This window comes from Anopheles moucheti, chromosome 2 (assembly GCF_943734755.1).
Source record: "Anopheles moucheti chromosome 2, idAnoMoucSN_F20_07, whole genome shotgun sequence".
Taxonomy (NCBI): Eukaryota; Metazoa; Arthropoda; class Insecta; order Diptera; family Culicidae; genus Anopheles; species Anopheles moucheti.
The window spans coordinates 67,159,563-67,173,974 of NC_069140.1; the positions used below are offsets into that span (position 1 = coordinate 67,159,563).

The 14,412-nt window shown below is 40.8% G+C and overlaps 3 pseudogenes; all 3 read left to right on the top strand.

Moving 5' to 3' along the window:
- The first annotated feature begins 641 nt into the window (after positions 1 to 641).
- Positions 642 to 4,706, top strand: LOC128298192 (uncharacterized; annotated as a pseudogene).
- Positions 4,707 to 7,797: 3,091 nt separating this feature from the next.
- Positions 7,798 to 10,038, top strand: LOC128298203 (uncharacterized; annotated as a pseudogene).
- Positions 10,039 to 10,234: 196 nt separating this feature from the next.
- LOC128310425 (uncharacterized) lies at positions 10,235 to 11,222 on the top strand (annotated as a pseudogene).
- The last annotated feature ends 3,190 nt before the right edge of the window (positions 11,223 to 14,412 follow it).

The following is a 14,412-nucleotide window of genomic DNA, read 5'->3' on the forward strand; positions in this document are numbered from 1 at the left end:
GAAGACCGGCGCGATCAAAACACGCATGTGTTGATCCAAGAAAATCGTTTGTTGTACAAAGAAATTGTGATAGTTGCCGGCAGCAGTCATGTTATTTTCGTCATTCGAATATTGTTGCGTAATAAAAAGTTGCCAAGTTTAAACGAAAAAGGGTTCTCAGTGTTAAAATATCTCTGTTTTCTCAGAAAGAAGCTTTGTGGTAAGCATATTAAAGTATTTAAATTGAAGCGGTAGAAGTCAATTATACATTATGAAACATGCTCAATTTGAGTTTACGTTTTGGGCAATGAATATCACATTATTATTTAGGTTGATATAGTTATCGAAAACACGCATATTAAACTTTTGTATCCGGGACACCGCAAGTTAACTTCAGGCCATCAGGTTAGGCGTGTGTTTCACCATCATACAGCGTATATATTGTCGAAATTGTAGAACAATTTTTAATACCATGCTTTTGGTAAACTTCTTGGAGCTTACTAGTAGAAAAATCAAACAGTTTATAATACAAATCGTTTCTCATTGAAACAGCAAAACCACTGCCGTGATCAAATCTCGTACTTGTTTTATGTGTTGTTTGTTTTGATTCGAGAATTTTTCTGCTCGGAACTGTTAAAATTTCGTATGTATGTATTAGTACAATGACAAAGATCCGGAAGTTGTTGGAGCCTGAGAACCAACCCGGTCCAAGTACAAGCAAGGAAGCACAAGGTAAGTGAGATTAAACCTCCCACGCATAACAAATTGATCGTGATTTCAGGCCCACACGAGTGATGATGATGCAAAAATTCTAAGATGTGCGACAGTAGTGAAAAAACCAACACTCCGCATTGCATCCATCTCGTTGTCACAGTACTGGCTGCCGCACGTAATTAAGTGAACCGCGGATTCGCTTGAGTGTTCCTGACCGGATTCTTCCTTCTCAAGATCATTTTGGAACACTTTAAGCGCGAGGGGCATGATGGCAGGATAGTCTCAAAACACGCTAAAGCTGGTCCTTGGAAGATTTAACATCCATGGTGTTGGAGCGTTGTTTACGTCCAACTGTTAACATCTCGTAAAAACCTCCGACAAGTGACAGTCGGAGGAACGTATTAATCCTAATGAAAAAATGTTGCACTAGTTCCATAATAATTTTTTAAGTATGAGGCGAAAAGGGTTTTACGCTCTCTTCTAACTAAAACTCCACCACGGATCGGTAATTATAAAACGCAAACAAAAGGAAAGAAATTATCCGAAATTAATCGCGAAAGAACACATGGATCATCTACAAATTTAAGATGAGCAGGAAGCGCAAATTCTCAAGGACGACGAGGATAGTGATGTTTCAGACCTTGTCCATAACAGATGCCGATAAGGATGAAGATGAATCGGACCCGGTTGTTGAGGATGATAGTACACAAACTCATAATGCGTTCTCTAAGCGTTTGAGAGTATGGGCTTTGTCGTATAAAATCGCTCATTCCGCTTAAACTATGTTGCAGATTTTAGTACTGTTTACGGCAAACAACATTTAACAAGTAATGTTCACAATCTATTGCATGTCCAAGCATGTTGATGTTAATGCATGTTTGGACCTCTTCCAACTATTTCATCATATCCGTACGAAAATAAGTTGCAGTTCATTAAGAGACTTGTTACAACAGGGGTTCGATCATTACGACAGGTTGTTTGCCGGTTTACCGAGCTAAGAAATGTAGAAGTGGCAGTTCCGCAAGTTTGAGTTTCGCATTTCCATGCAGTTCAGATATAATATTGAATTTTGATGCTCGACCCAAAAAGCGAACAGTTTCACTTTTGCCGAATAAGTGTTCGCTCTAACCGCTATAGCGTTCCTGCTTTCACTCTCGCCAAAGCGAAAGCTCTCTCGAAAATTATGTCGAACCAAGCAAATATTCTCATTCTGTTCGCTTCTTCGGTGTCATGCGCTCTCGCTCGTGCTCATTTTTAAATGTTTCGTACACACATGTGCAATTTCTGCGTCAAGTTTGTCGTGTGAAGCAGTACAAGAAACTTGATGGTATTACTAGCGCGCTAATGTTGTGATGAAAATTCAGCCCTAAGTTATATACGGACACGATATGGAGAAGAAAGGTTCAATGTATAATTTTTATGTTTTCAATCATTTATGCATGTAACACTAAACGGTGTAAATCATCAGTTATGAAAGCATAAATAAAAACATATTACAACATAATCATTAAATTCAGTATTTATTATCACTACAATTTATTATAACAAGGCCATTATGGCAACGAACGGTAGCGACACGTATATAACTAAGGATCGGTTGCTTTAAATTGAAAAAAAACACTGCAGTTTTGCCTTATCCTTTATCCAAACAAAAACAAACCATTACACAAGCCACCATTGGAGTGATTACAGCCTTCAGCGTCTTTTTCACATTTTCAACATTAGTGATATATATCGTGAGCGCCGTACCGGTGGATTTTACAAACGGGCGGCTAAGTTTCTTAAGGGTGACGCGATGGAAGAAGCTGACCCGCAAGCGGGACCTAGCCGGAACGGCAAGTTCAACTGTTGGGTGGTAATGTGTCGTGAAAAATAACGGTTCCGCTTTTTCAGTTACCATCGAAGCGATTGTTCAGCCTGGATTGATGAATTAGCAGGAGCCGCTACCGGTGGATCCGGAGCCACCGCTGTTGCAGGAGCCGGAACAACAGATACCGGAAGATCTGGGCGATGCCGAATGAATAGTGCTGGGCGACACGCATAGTTTTTCGGATGACAGCGACGAGGAAGGGTCGAATGAGTGGACATTCCAGTCCACGTCGATCGTCGACTGCATCCGTTACTGGGCGCTCTCAAATAACGAAACGCATCGATCCATCGATATGGTATTGTTAGCCCTTTGCTAAGACTAAATCTTGTACAGCTTATGTTATGTTTTGCTTTATATTTCAACAGATATTGCAGATTTTTAAGAAGTTTGGCGCCAAAGTGCCCCTGACTGCCAAAACTTTATTGCAAACTAAGCGCAACGCGTCGAACGAGATTGCTGAGCTGGGTGGTGGGCAGTTCTGGTATAACGGATTTAAAAAGACGTTATCCAGCTATTTTCGGTAAGTACTATTATGATGAACCATTGGTCCGGTGCAAGTCTAACCATTGGTACGTGTTTTTTTTATTATGTACTCTAAATTAGATGCTCCACCAACCGTTGACCAGTTCTCGAAGACGTTGTCAATTGATGGATTGCCGTAGCACAGGAGCGGAGCGCTCCAGTTTTGGCCAGTGCTGTTTGCTATCGACGAGTTGCCGGCAGCTCCAGTGATGACTGCCGCAATTTATTGTGGGGTCACAAAACCAACAAATGTCCAGCAATACCTGCGCCCGGTGGTCAACGAACTAAACGGTCTTATACGGGTTGGTATGTTTATCACTGTTAAGATTCGTGCCATTGTCGCTGACACTCCTGCCAGGGCGTTTATCAAAGTTAAGGGCGTATTATCACACAGGGTACTGGAGCTGCCAAAAGTGCACGGTTCGGGGCGAATGCAACCGGCAGGCCAACACGATGGTGTTCCCCTTCGAGTGAGCCCCGAAGCGCACGAACCAAGGATTCCGTAGCAATGATACGCCTGGACACCGCCGGAATGCTACGCCGCTAGTTGAACTCGCCCAGTTCGACATGGTGGAAGATGTGCCGTTCGGCGATCGACTGCACATCTTGGACCTTGGCACCGTGAAGCGCATGCTGATGGGATGGCGCGACGGGAAAATGAGCACCGTTACCAAGTGGAAGAAACCCCAGTGGGATACAATTTCGGCGGCTCTGAAGTGGACGGTCGAGCCCTGTGAGGTACATCGCAAGCCACGCCACATAAAGTATTTGGGCTACTGGAAGGGTTCGGAATTTGCCTTCTTCTTTTACTACAGTTCCTTCACAGTACTAGAGGGGTATATTTCGCCTGCAGAGTACCAACACTTTATGTTGCTGTTTTGTGCCATGGCGTTGCTCTCTGCGAATGCGCACCGAGCAAAGTGGCCACTTGCGGGTCAAATGTTGGAGCAATTCGTAAAGGATTACGAAACGGTATATGGGGTAGGATATATGACCAGTAACGTCCACAATTTGATGCATGTGCACGATGAAGTGGTTCGTTTCGGGTCATTATCTGCCATTTCTTCGTACCGTTTCGAAAACGAACTCCAACATTTGAAGCGTTTGGTTCGCAGCGGTTGGAAAAATTTGGAGCAGGCGATCAATCGGATCTCCGAGTTTAAAAACTTCTGCATGCCAAAGCCACCGGAGCACACAATCAAATATCCCTCCCAGCAAACCAAATTCGTCACCAAAGTGTTCGTCCGTCCGCGATTAACTTTGCAGACGAGCTGGCCAAACGCCTGGTTCCTGACTTCAGACGAACGGCACCATCGGCAAGCTGCAGTCCGCCTCGGATGGCACGGGTGTTAATGTAGGTAAAATGTACGTGAGAGGACGTAAACTGGGCCGGAAAATGCTAGCATTTGACGGTCCAATGGACTCGAGCGAAATGCTTATCTACAAAGGATACCACCCGCTTGCGTGAGTGAGTGAGTAGTTAATGTGAGTAGTTTATTATCCAACTTAAAATTTAAGCCTACCATGTTATGATCATTTTAGAAACATGTTATCGGAAGAAATTTTGATCGACTTGGTGGAGCAACGACGAACTCTATGGGACGTGAAGCAACCAAATTAGGGTCTGCTCTGGGATTTGTCGTATACGACGACCAACGACAAATACAAACGTATGGCGTTCAATGGAGGTGCCCGGTGAAATCGTGTCAAACTTGTCAAAAAGTAGGACAACGCACAACGCAGTAGCGTCAGAGAAAAAGGACTGATTTGGTTCAGCAAGTGTTGGAAGTTGAGAAGCAGAAGCTGGCTCAACTATCCAACGTTGCTGAGTCATTGGCAGATCCGTTTTTCGCTGGGCTGGCGAAAGATGTCGCTAAGTTCCCCTTCGCCAGACAGATAAGGATTAAGTCAGAGATGATGGCGCTAATTCAATCGCATGCTGAAGAGTGGGAGGCAGAACAGCAGAGCGGGGATTAGGGTTAGCATAGGTTAGGTTGCATGAATTTAGTTTAGCATAGGTTACGTTGCATGAAATTAGTTTAGCATAGGTCAGGTTTCATGAATTGAGTTAAGCATAGGTTAGGTTTCATGAATTTAGTTTAGCATAAGTTAGGTTGCATGCATTTAGATTAGCATAGCACTCATGAACTGCAGTAAAACTGCACACTGCCTTATGCACATTCTGGTTTCTTTTTTTTCTACGTCGGAATGGGCAAAAACACAAAATACATTCTGGGGACGTTGCTTGCTTTACACATCCCTACAGATCCGAAACGTTTGATTTGTTTCACTTCCTGTTCCTAAAGTATTGTCTGGACTTTTAGCAGCGTTCGTACGCTTCCGGAAAGGTTAGTTTTAAGGCTTTGTCCAAACAGCGGTTCAATACCTATTTTATGCGCCAACTTTTAGTACTTTCGTAGTAGATTCGCAGTTTCCGTTAAGCAACATCAACATGCACTTGTAACTGCCATAACCGCAAAGTTCTCCACAATTTGCTTACAGTGGAGGTAAGTTCTGCGATTGTGGTTGCCCCGATACAGACTGCCACGGTGATGTTTGAGCGATCCACAGCATTTGGTTCATCTGCATCAATGGAACAAGCACGATAACCATCACTGATATTTGCTACAATCGATGGCTAACGGACATTAATGCCAAGTCTTAATATGGTTTCTGCACAGTACATCGATCAGTGAAGTGCAAGACCTTCAACCAACGCCAAAGCGTACCGGTCCGGATAATCGATCTTTTATATGTGTTAGTTTAGTACGTAAGGAAAATATTGTTACAAACTAGGAATATAAGTCTCTTCCGATTGAAACGCCTTGCGAATCACATGTAAATTCACCGCTGCGAAATATCACAAACAAATAGATTTGACGAGGATTTCGTTAAATCAACACCCGAAATTAAGAAAAAGGACTTTGCGAAGGAACCCAAGGTTACACAAATAATAAAAGAAAGCAAAACTCTGGTTATTGTCCCTAGAGTGGCTCAACCTTGTGAGAAAACAAGAGTTCCTTCAACAAGTATCTGAATTCCGCAATAGTAAGGACGGTCAGATTTATATTCAGGACATTGAACATTGGCTCAGGTTGACTTTGATGACATTAGGAGAGATGTAGAAAAAAAAATTGGGAGATGGGTATTCTACATCTTTGCCTCTAGCACGCGTGAAAATTATTGGAATGAGTGAAAAATATGAAAATTTGGTAGATCTTTTAAAATCCCAAAATGAGGGAATTTCCTGGCAACAGGTGAAGGTTCTCGGGTTTTTTTTTTAAATAAGATCTTTAAGTATCAAAAATATAATGCGGTTTTGGAAATCGATAATTAAAGTTATAACGATCTGGCAAAATTAGATAAAATCAATGTTCGATTCGATTCGTTGTCAAATATCCCGGACCATTCATGTTTTGCGTTACTTCCGATGTGGTCAATACAACCATAAGAGCACCGAGTGTAAAAACAAGGAAGCGTGTTCTAAATGTTGTGGTGAGCACAGAACGTCGGATTGCAAATCGTCTACCATCAAATGTGTTAATTGTGTGTTGGGCAATGCTACCAAAAATGCTAAACTAGGAGTTGAACACGCGGCCAACAGTTCTAATTGTCCCCTGTTTAAAAAGCAGATTGAATAAAGGATGCAACTGACTTAATAGCAGGGAGGGATGGAGTTAGGGCGATACAGAGATTTTATATTTCATTGTGACCGGACTTCCATCTAATTACGCTATGTTTCGTGAGACAGTAGAAAGAGTCCAACCATTGTTGGTCTTAATCTCTGAAACTCATGTGACCAAGGAAGAAGCATACAAGCAGTTTCATGTTAAGGGTTAAAGGGTGGTGTCGTGTTTGTCACAGTCGCACAGGAGGAGTTACTGTTTATGCTAGGAACGATATTGTGCTTAAAATGATTTGCAATGAATCATTGGAAGGTAATTGGTTCATTGACGTCGCAGTTTCTCGGGTTGTGACAGTAGGAAATTATGATATTTTATATCACTCTCCTAGTGCAAGTGATTCTAGGCTTGTCGATATTTTGGAAGACTGGTTAGAAAGGTTTTTGGACTTCCGAAAAATTAATATTATCATCGGTGACTTCAATATTGACTGGTTGAATATTGAAAAATCCGCTAAGCTGAAAAGCTTAATGGATTCAGTAAATATGAAGCAGAAAATCAATGAGGCCACACGTATTGCAAAACAGAGCAGAACATTGATAGATCACGTTTATAGTAGCACGGATTTAATTAAAGTTGCTACTGATCCGTTATTAAAAATAACCGATCATGAAACACTTGTTTTAAATATAAACGATGAACGTTGTGAAACAGTTCAACGAAAAGTAAAATGCTAGAATAGGTGTTCGATCCCGATTAATCAGACGTTTAGGCAAGCGTCTGACGTAAGAAAGTTAATTGGGTCATGAGCGAACGTGACATTGGAAGTATACAGTGAGATCCCCAAAAGCACATGGAAATAAAAATGAGATCCTCACCAGAGCATATAAAAGGAGCCTAAATTTGTGGCTCAATGTCTCTCTTTGTTCTTAAGGCTTGGTTCATGTAGAAATGGGGCACTTTGATTTATAGTGGCGCCCCCCGTGGACAAAAATGGAAACTTTTGACAGCGTTTTGTAGACAATAGTAAACATTTCGCTTTGTGAAAACTTCACGCAATTTTGTTTTCCCTGCTCCAAGATATTCGACATGCAAGAAGAGAAGCGAAAACTGATAGTGCACAACTATCTGCAAAATCCAGCAGGGTCATCTCGGGAGCTGGCAAAACAGTTCAGTTTACCTGAGTCGACTGTTGCGCGAGTGATTGAAAAGTACAAGGAGACACAGACGATTGTTCGTAAGGTGCAAACTAAGCGACGGAGTGGAACCGTGAATCGTGAACTGCGATTGAGAGTCATTCGGAAAATCAAGGCTAACCCAAGCATCTCCGAACCGAGAAACCGAGCTCGGAAGCTGTACGATCAAGTGCTGACCAAACCGAAGTCCTGTTTGTGCGTTTTTATTATGTTTGTGTATTAGTGTTTTACGTTATTGAAAGAACGCTGTTGCTTGTCGCAACAGTTGCATTTTGATGGACGATGAAACCTACGTGAAAGCCGATTTTAAACAAATTCCGGGTGTTAAATGTTATAAGGCTTATGCTCGCGGCAACGTCCTCAAGAGATTCAAATTTGTTTTTGCCGATAAATTTGCTAAAAAAATTATGATTTGGTAAGGAATCTGCTCATGTGGCAAGAAGACCAACGTGTTTGTGACAAATAAGAACATGAATTCGGTTGAGCCACTACAGATGTAATCGAGTGAAAAGTGTAAATCTACGCTCGATCACAAAACTAAAGAATATAATTAGTAAGAGAATATGGACGAATTAGAACGATAAAATACAGCTTTTTGAAATCTGAAGCTAACGGCAACAAAGCCCTTTGGCGTTGTTCAATCCTCATACACTATTAAACGCTCGGGGTTTAGTTTACAATTCGAAGGACTATTTATTTTACTTTTACTTTTTTAACCATTCAGCTTACGTCCGTTCTCTTTCGCGATTACGATACTACTCTACTCCCTCAACTCGTTCTCTCTCTTCCTTCTCGCGCACCGCCTAGGGATGTGCAGATGACTAATGTCATTTAGGGTTTTTCGTTCCGGATGACAACAGAACAGACGTCTTAATCGAAAAACGATTTAAATTATGTACTAAAGAATTAAAGAACAAACATATACTATATATTATATATTATATATATTATATAGTGTATCTGTTCGACGATCACGACGTAAAGGAAACTAATGTAATCGTACCTTACCTATCACACCCGTAGAATGTAATCGCGAGTGGAAGCATTAACGGAATGAAAAATGAATACGCGTTATATATAAGATAATATTGTAACGCGATTGAATATTTCATGTTCTCCTTTTAGATTTCATCGCAGCATCACCCATATCTGACACCAGCGCAGCAATTGAAGGACCACGACAAGGAACCAGCAACGCAGAGCACGGAGGACAACATTGCATGAATTTTAATTTTACTCATGGTGGAGGGTATAATAATATTACTAACATTAATATAGATACCGACCAGGAGGACATGTATTCGGACGGGGACGACTGTGCCGATTTTGAAGAAGACGCGGTCGATTGGGACGATGCGTTCGACATATCCGATGACATGCCTTAAATGGACTGTCTGAGATACCTTACTGTATCGCATCAGCTCCCCCTTTCGACGGTCAACATGATGCTGGCGATCCTACGGAAGAAGCTAAACTTAGAGCTTCCCAAAGATGTGCGGACGCTTGTAAAGACACCCACTGGGGTTGGGAAGATTATAACTCCCATTCCTGGTGGTGATTTTTGGTATGGAGGTCTTAAGCCGGTTCTGGCTCAGCATTTGCAGGAAGTAATTCATGATCCAGTTTGTGCACAACAGAGAAGACTCATTTTCGTATGTGATTTGATTACAGGAACGTCAATCCCGAAGTGACACCTTTTTAATTGGACGTATCAATCGACGGGCTACCACAACCCAGCTTTGGCCAATACTCGTGCGAGTGGTAGAGTTGCCAAAGCTGCCGGTGATGGTGGTTGCTACATTTAGTGGTCCACCAAAGCCGGAAAGCATCATCCTGTTTCTTCGGCCGTTTATAGATGAGCTGAATCTAATTTAGGCTTCGGAAGGCTTGGTAATCAATCGACGATAAAAACGGTGCAATTTAGAGTTCGCGCTTTTATCGCTGATTCGCTAGCTCAAGCACTTTTAAAGGGTAAGATTTTTGAAAATGTTTTACTACTTTAATTTATTATTCATAATATAGTAATTTAGTAAATAGTAATTTTTCGTTTTTACTTACAGCAACAACGAGCTACAACGGATATCACGGGTTGTATGAAGTGTTCTGTTGTTGGCGAATACTTAATCGATCGTAAAAAAATGATTTTTGATACCGTCGATGCTCCCCTGCGAACGGACGCAGGGTTTCGTAGTCGAGTGTGTAAGGACCATCATAAGTCTTGGCGATCACCATTGGAAAATTTAGAAAATTTTGATATGATCAAAGGTGTTGTCTCCTGTGATCGTCTACACCTAATTGAATTGGGTGGAACCCGGAAAATTTTGCGGGGTATGTTGGATGGAGACTATCCAGGGGTTTGTGAAAAGTGGTCCACTCGAACGAAGGAAGTTGCATCGCGTTTTTTGTTAAGCATACAGCTTCCTTCGGAGGTGCATCGGCGTATGCGGCACCTCAAACATGTCACCTTTTGGATGGGAACGAAATTGCGGTCCTTTCTACATTATATTAGTATTGTGGTCAACATTTTCTTCATTGGCACATTAGCGCCTTTTGCCTCTAGCAGACAAATTCCTTCGCTTATTCGTGAAGGAGTTTGGCTCGACATATGGTCGTGCCTACTTGACGAGCAATATCCACAATCTCCAACACGTGTATGGAAAGGTTGCGTTGTATGGACCGCTCGATGGGTTCTCTAGCGTATCCCTTCGAAAATCATTTGCAATTGATTAAACGCTGGGTCCGATCGGGCACCAAATGTGCGCAACAAGTGGCCACATCAGATCAGATGCAAGATCAGACGAACTTGCACGTGTCTATCGGGCTGTTAACGTAATTGTTCCACAATATCCTAGATTAAAGGTAAATGGTGATGGTGTACACGTGACCGCCGATTTTGCCTTAATGCCAACTTTTAAGGATCAATCAAAGGATTTTAAGAGTCAAAGCACGAAAAACAACGGCATTGTTAAATTTTTAGAAGCAAAGAAATCTTCTGCGCTTCCCATCTCCGTAGTTGAAGTCCGGGTTTTGTCAGCGGCGGAGCATTTTAACGTATCAACGGACGACAATGCTTTTACTCCATTGTCGCCCGACAATGCTTTTCCTCCATTGTCGTCCGCTGCTCTGCACATATATGAGGTGCAAGAGAATGCTCCGTCGCGAATGGTGGAAGTGACACGGACTAAAATAGGGTGCAAGCTGGTTGCAGTCCGGTTACCTACCCACTGCCTTAATCCTAATTCCACACAACCACTTCCACGTCCCGCTGCCAATACTATTGCCTTCTTTCCTCTTCTTCATACTTTTATTCTTGACTAACCACACAACTTTTAACTAACTAACATTTTAATTAATTCCTCCATCACAAACTACTAAATAATTCATACTATTTCAACTAAAACACTAACAAATTAATAACAATATTTCCAATAGGTTGCTCACGCTAAATTTTAAATTTGCTTATAGTTTTATATTGTAGAAACTTTCTATGGTCGCGTGAACAGCCTTATTTTCTACGGGAGTTAACAAGTGATAAGTTATGATGCATTCATAGAATATTTGAAAGTTTCTAATTGATTTTTATGATTTTATGTACAGGCACTTTCATCGCGATTTCGGTACATCGGTGCACAGCAGTGATGGGAAAATGATTTTTTGGCCGGAATCGATTCCAAATAGCTTCGAAAATTAAAACAGTGTAGATGGTTTAAAATTATAAACCTTGACTACATTATCCACGCTATGTATATAAGCATTGACAGCTGTCATAATGACAGGCCAACGTACGTCAGAAAGCAGGGACCTAAATTAAAGATTAATATAGTTTGAGCCTTGAAGGAGTGAACATCTTCAGCTTTCAGATTTTACTTCGGTTATTTTAAATTATCAGCCATCTTTTCAACAGCTTTTTTATTGTTAGCTGAATAGGATTAATTTTGGACCACAACGCTTAATGATTTTGTATGATTGTCATCGTAAAAACAATGTGATTGAATTATTAGTGTTGTAGACAACGGTGAAGTCGGCACATGTAGTTTTAACGCATGATTTGTTTTTTGTTTTCGTCACCTGACGTAATGACGGTGACAGCTCGGTGACGGGTGACAGAAGCCGTTACCGAAGGGACGATGCCATAAAGGAATCGAGATCGAGGCGCGAAAAGGGACGATAACGGCCATCGCGTGTGCGCCATCGATTTAGAGTTATTCACAACCGAAACGCGCAAGTGATAAGACGTGTAATTTTTTAACACCACCACTCGTAACACTCGTACCACGTACCCGAATTATACCAGCGAAGCCGTACCACCTGCCCAAACCAGTGCTCCGCCAAAGAAGTTTGAAGTAGAAAATAAAATTGGTAGAAACCTGTAAAAATTGGTGTTAGGAAACGCGTCCACGGCGAAACGGAAATTGGAAAGAACGTTGCGTTGCAACAATTAGGATTGTAAGCTATGAAATTAAGTACCAAGTAAAGACGAACCGAATAATGGGAATATCATGACAAATGAACTATCGAATGAACTGAAATTGTAATGAACTGTACATTGACTTAGAAATAAACGATTTTCTACTGGACCTTTGGCGTGGTTACATCTATCCTTGCGAAAATTGTAATATCGAACACAATGTATAAAGTTTTTTTTGTTTTATATGTAAAAGTGTTAATTGTCCGGAATTTGAAGCTGTCCGCAATTCTATTCAGCAGTGGTATTTCACGCTTTTGTTAGCCATGCATAACCATACACGCTGATGCGAATAGTATAACAAAACATAATATAGAAAAATAACACAATAACACAATTTCTTGCTAGTTTTGTTTAAAAGTTTGGGAATCTAGGTCCTCGTGCATGATTTTACTTTCTTCGAACAAGTGATTTTAACTCGTTTCAGGGTAAAGCATCTAAGAGGCTTATTTGACTTAATTTTACCACGTACAAGGATAGTCCTTGCTCCTTGCTACTATGTTTCGGTTGCAGTTATCATTATGGACAATTCATAAATTCAAGCTAACAATGGTTTGGTTTAAAAAGTAAAGACTTAAATTATTTCGTGTTACACAAATTAAAATAAAATAAGTATTGACTGTGTACTGGTGTATCCTTCTGAATCCCTCCTCAACTACACAAAGTTTTGCACAGTGAAGAATATCTAGTCATTCAATTAAAAAATTAAAAATCAAATTTCATTTATTCCTTTCGTCAACGACACAAACACATAATGTACTAATGCTAAACCTAAAGCACGTAAAGTTTGATTTTATTTACATTTTATAAAAGTTAAAGTTAAAGTTGTATTTACATTTGCAAACAGAAATGTTACAAGAAGCTCGGAATTAAAAAAAACTCCAAACGACAGTCTACACAAGCTACGCCGTGCAACAATTATTTAACTTAAAATGTAAGTTTAAATTGTAGGAAGGTGTGTCAGTGATATCATAACATGAGTTGCGGGTCGGGTAAAACTTATAAAAACCTGTTGTTAGTGTTAGTGTTTCGCAAAAATCACGAAAAATCACAGAATCACGAAACAAAAAACTCATGTATTCTGTGCACGACCTACCAAGCATAACCTTTGTTTATAGAACCCTTACTTTTTGGGTAATAACAAAATAGTCTTGACTCACAACATCCCTTGAAGTTTTCAGTGCTTCAATAGCACTAAGGCTATCTGTAAATATGAATTACTGATCCGGGGGACTCGCTGCAACTAACAATAATGCGTATAAATTTGCGGCAAGCTCAGTCGTGAACACGGAACATGGCTGCCTCAATTTGAAGAATGCTTCGGTGGTTTCGCTAAAAACACCGAAGCCAGTGCCCTCCTCAGAGGATTTGGATCATTTTTCAATATGACCGTACTTGTTCACAAAAATGCCCGTAATGACCCTCGGACGAAGATTATGTGGAATGAAGTGGTCCTGTCTGAGCCCTCTGCTATATAATTTTTATGTGAGTTAAATAGATTCTTGTCTAGCTCCCAACTGCAGTATTAGACAATTGGCAAGCGACGGCGTCATTTCAGTCGCTAGCAGGTACGTCGTCGAAATATAACAGGCTTTACAAACCACAATCTTGCCGAGTAATCCGATAACCTTGGTATCAAGTTCTCTCCAGCGAAAACTGAAATTGTAGTCTTTTCTCCGTTTAGAGACACCGAAAAAAAAATAGGGAGAAAGAACTTGTAGCGACCAGGATGCCACCTGGCGCAAAGATGCGTAAGATTAATTGATCGTTGGGAATTAGGAGACAAGCTAGGTGGTGAACCTTGCACCAGCATATATAAAGCGTTTGCGTGCCAATGCCCTATCTGCTCCTTCCAACGTCAAACACGCCGCGTGTATTTACTGAAATAAAAATAAGGTTAGCAATAAACGTGTTTAATCATTATCTATAATCCTAAAGCTAAACGTGTTCATCATACGATAACCTAAAGACTATATGAACCTAACATTGATGATTATTATACGGGGAAAAGATATCAATCACCGACAATTTTTGATACCTTGG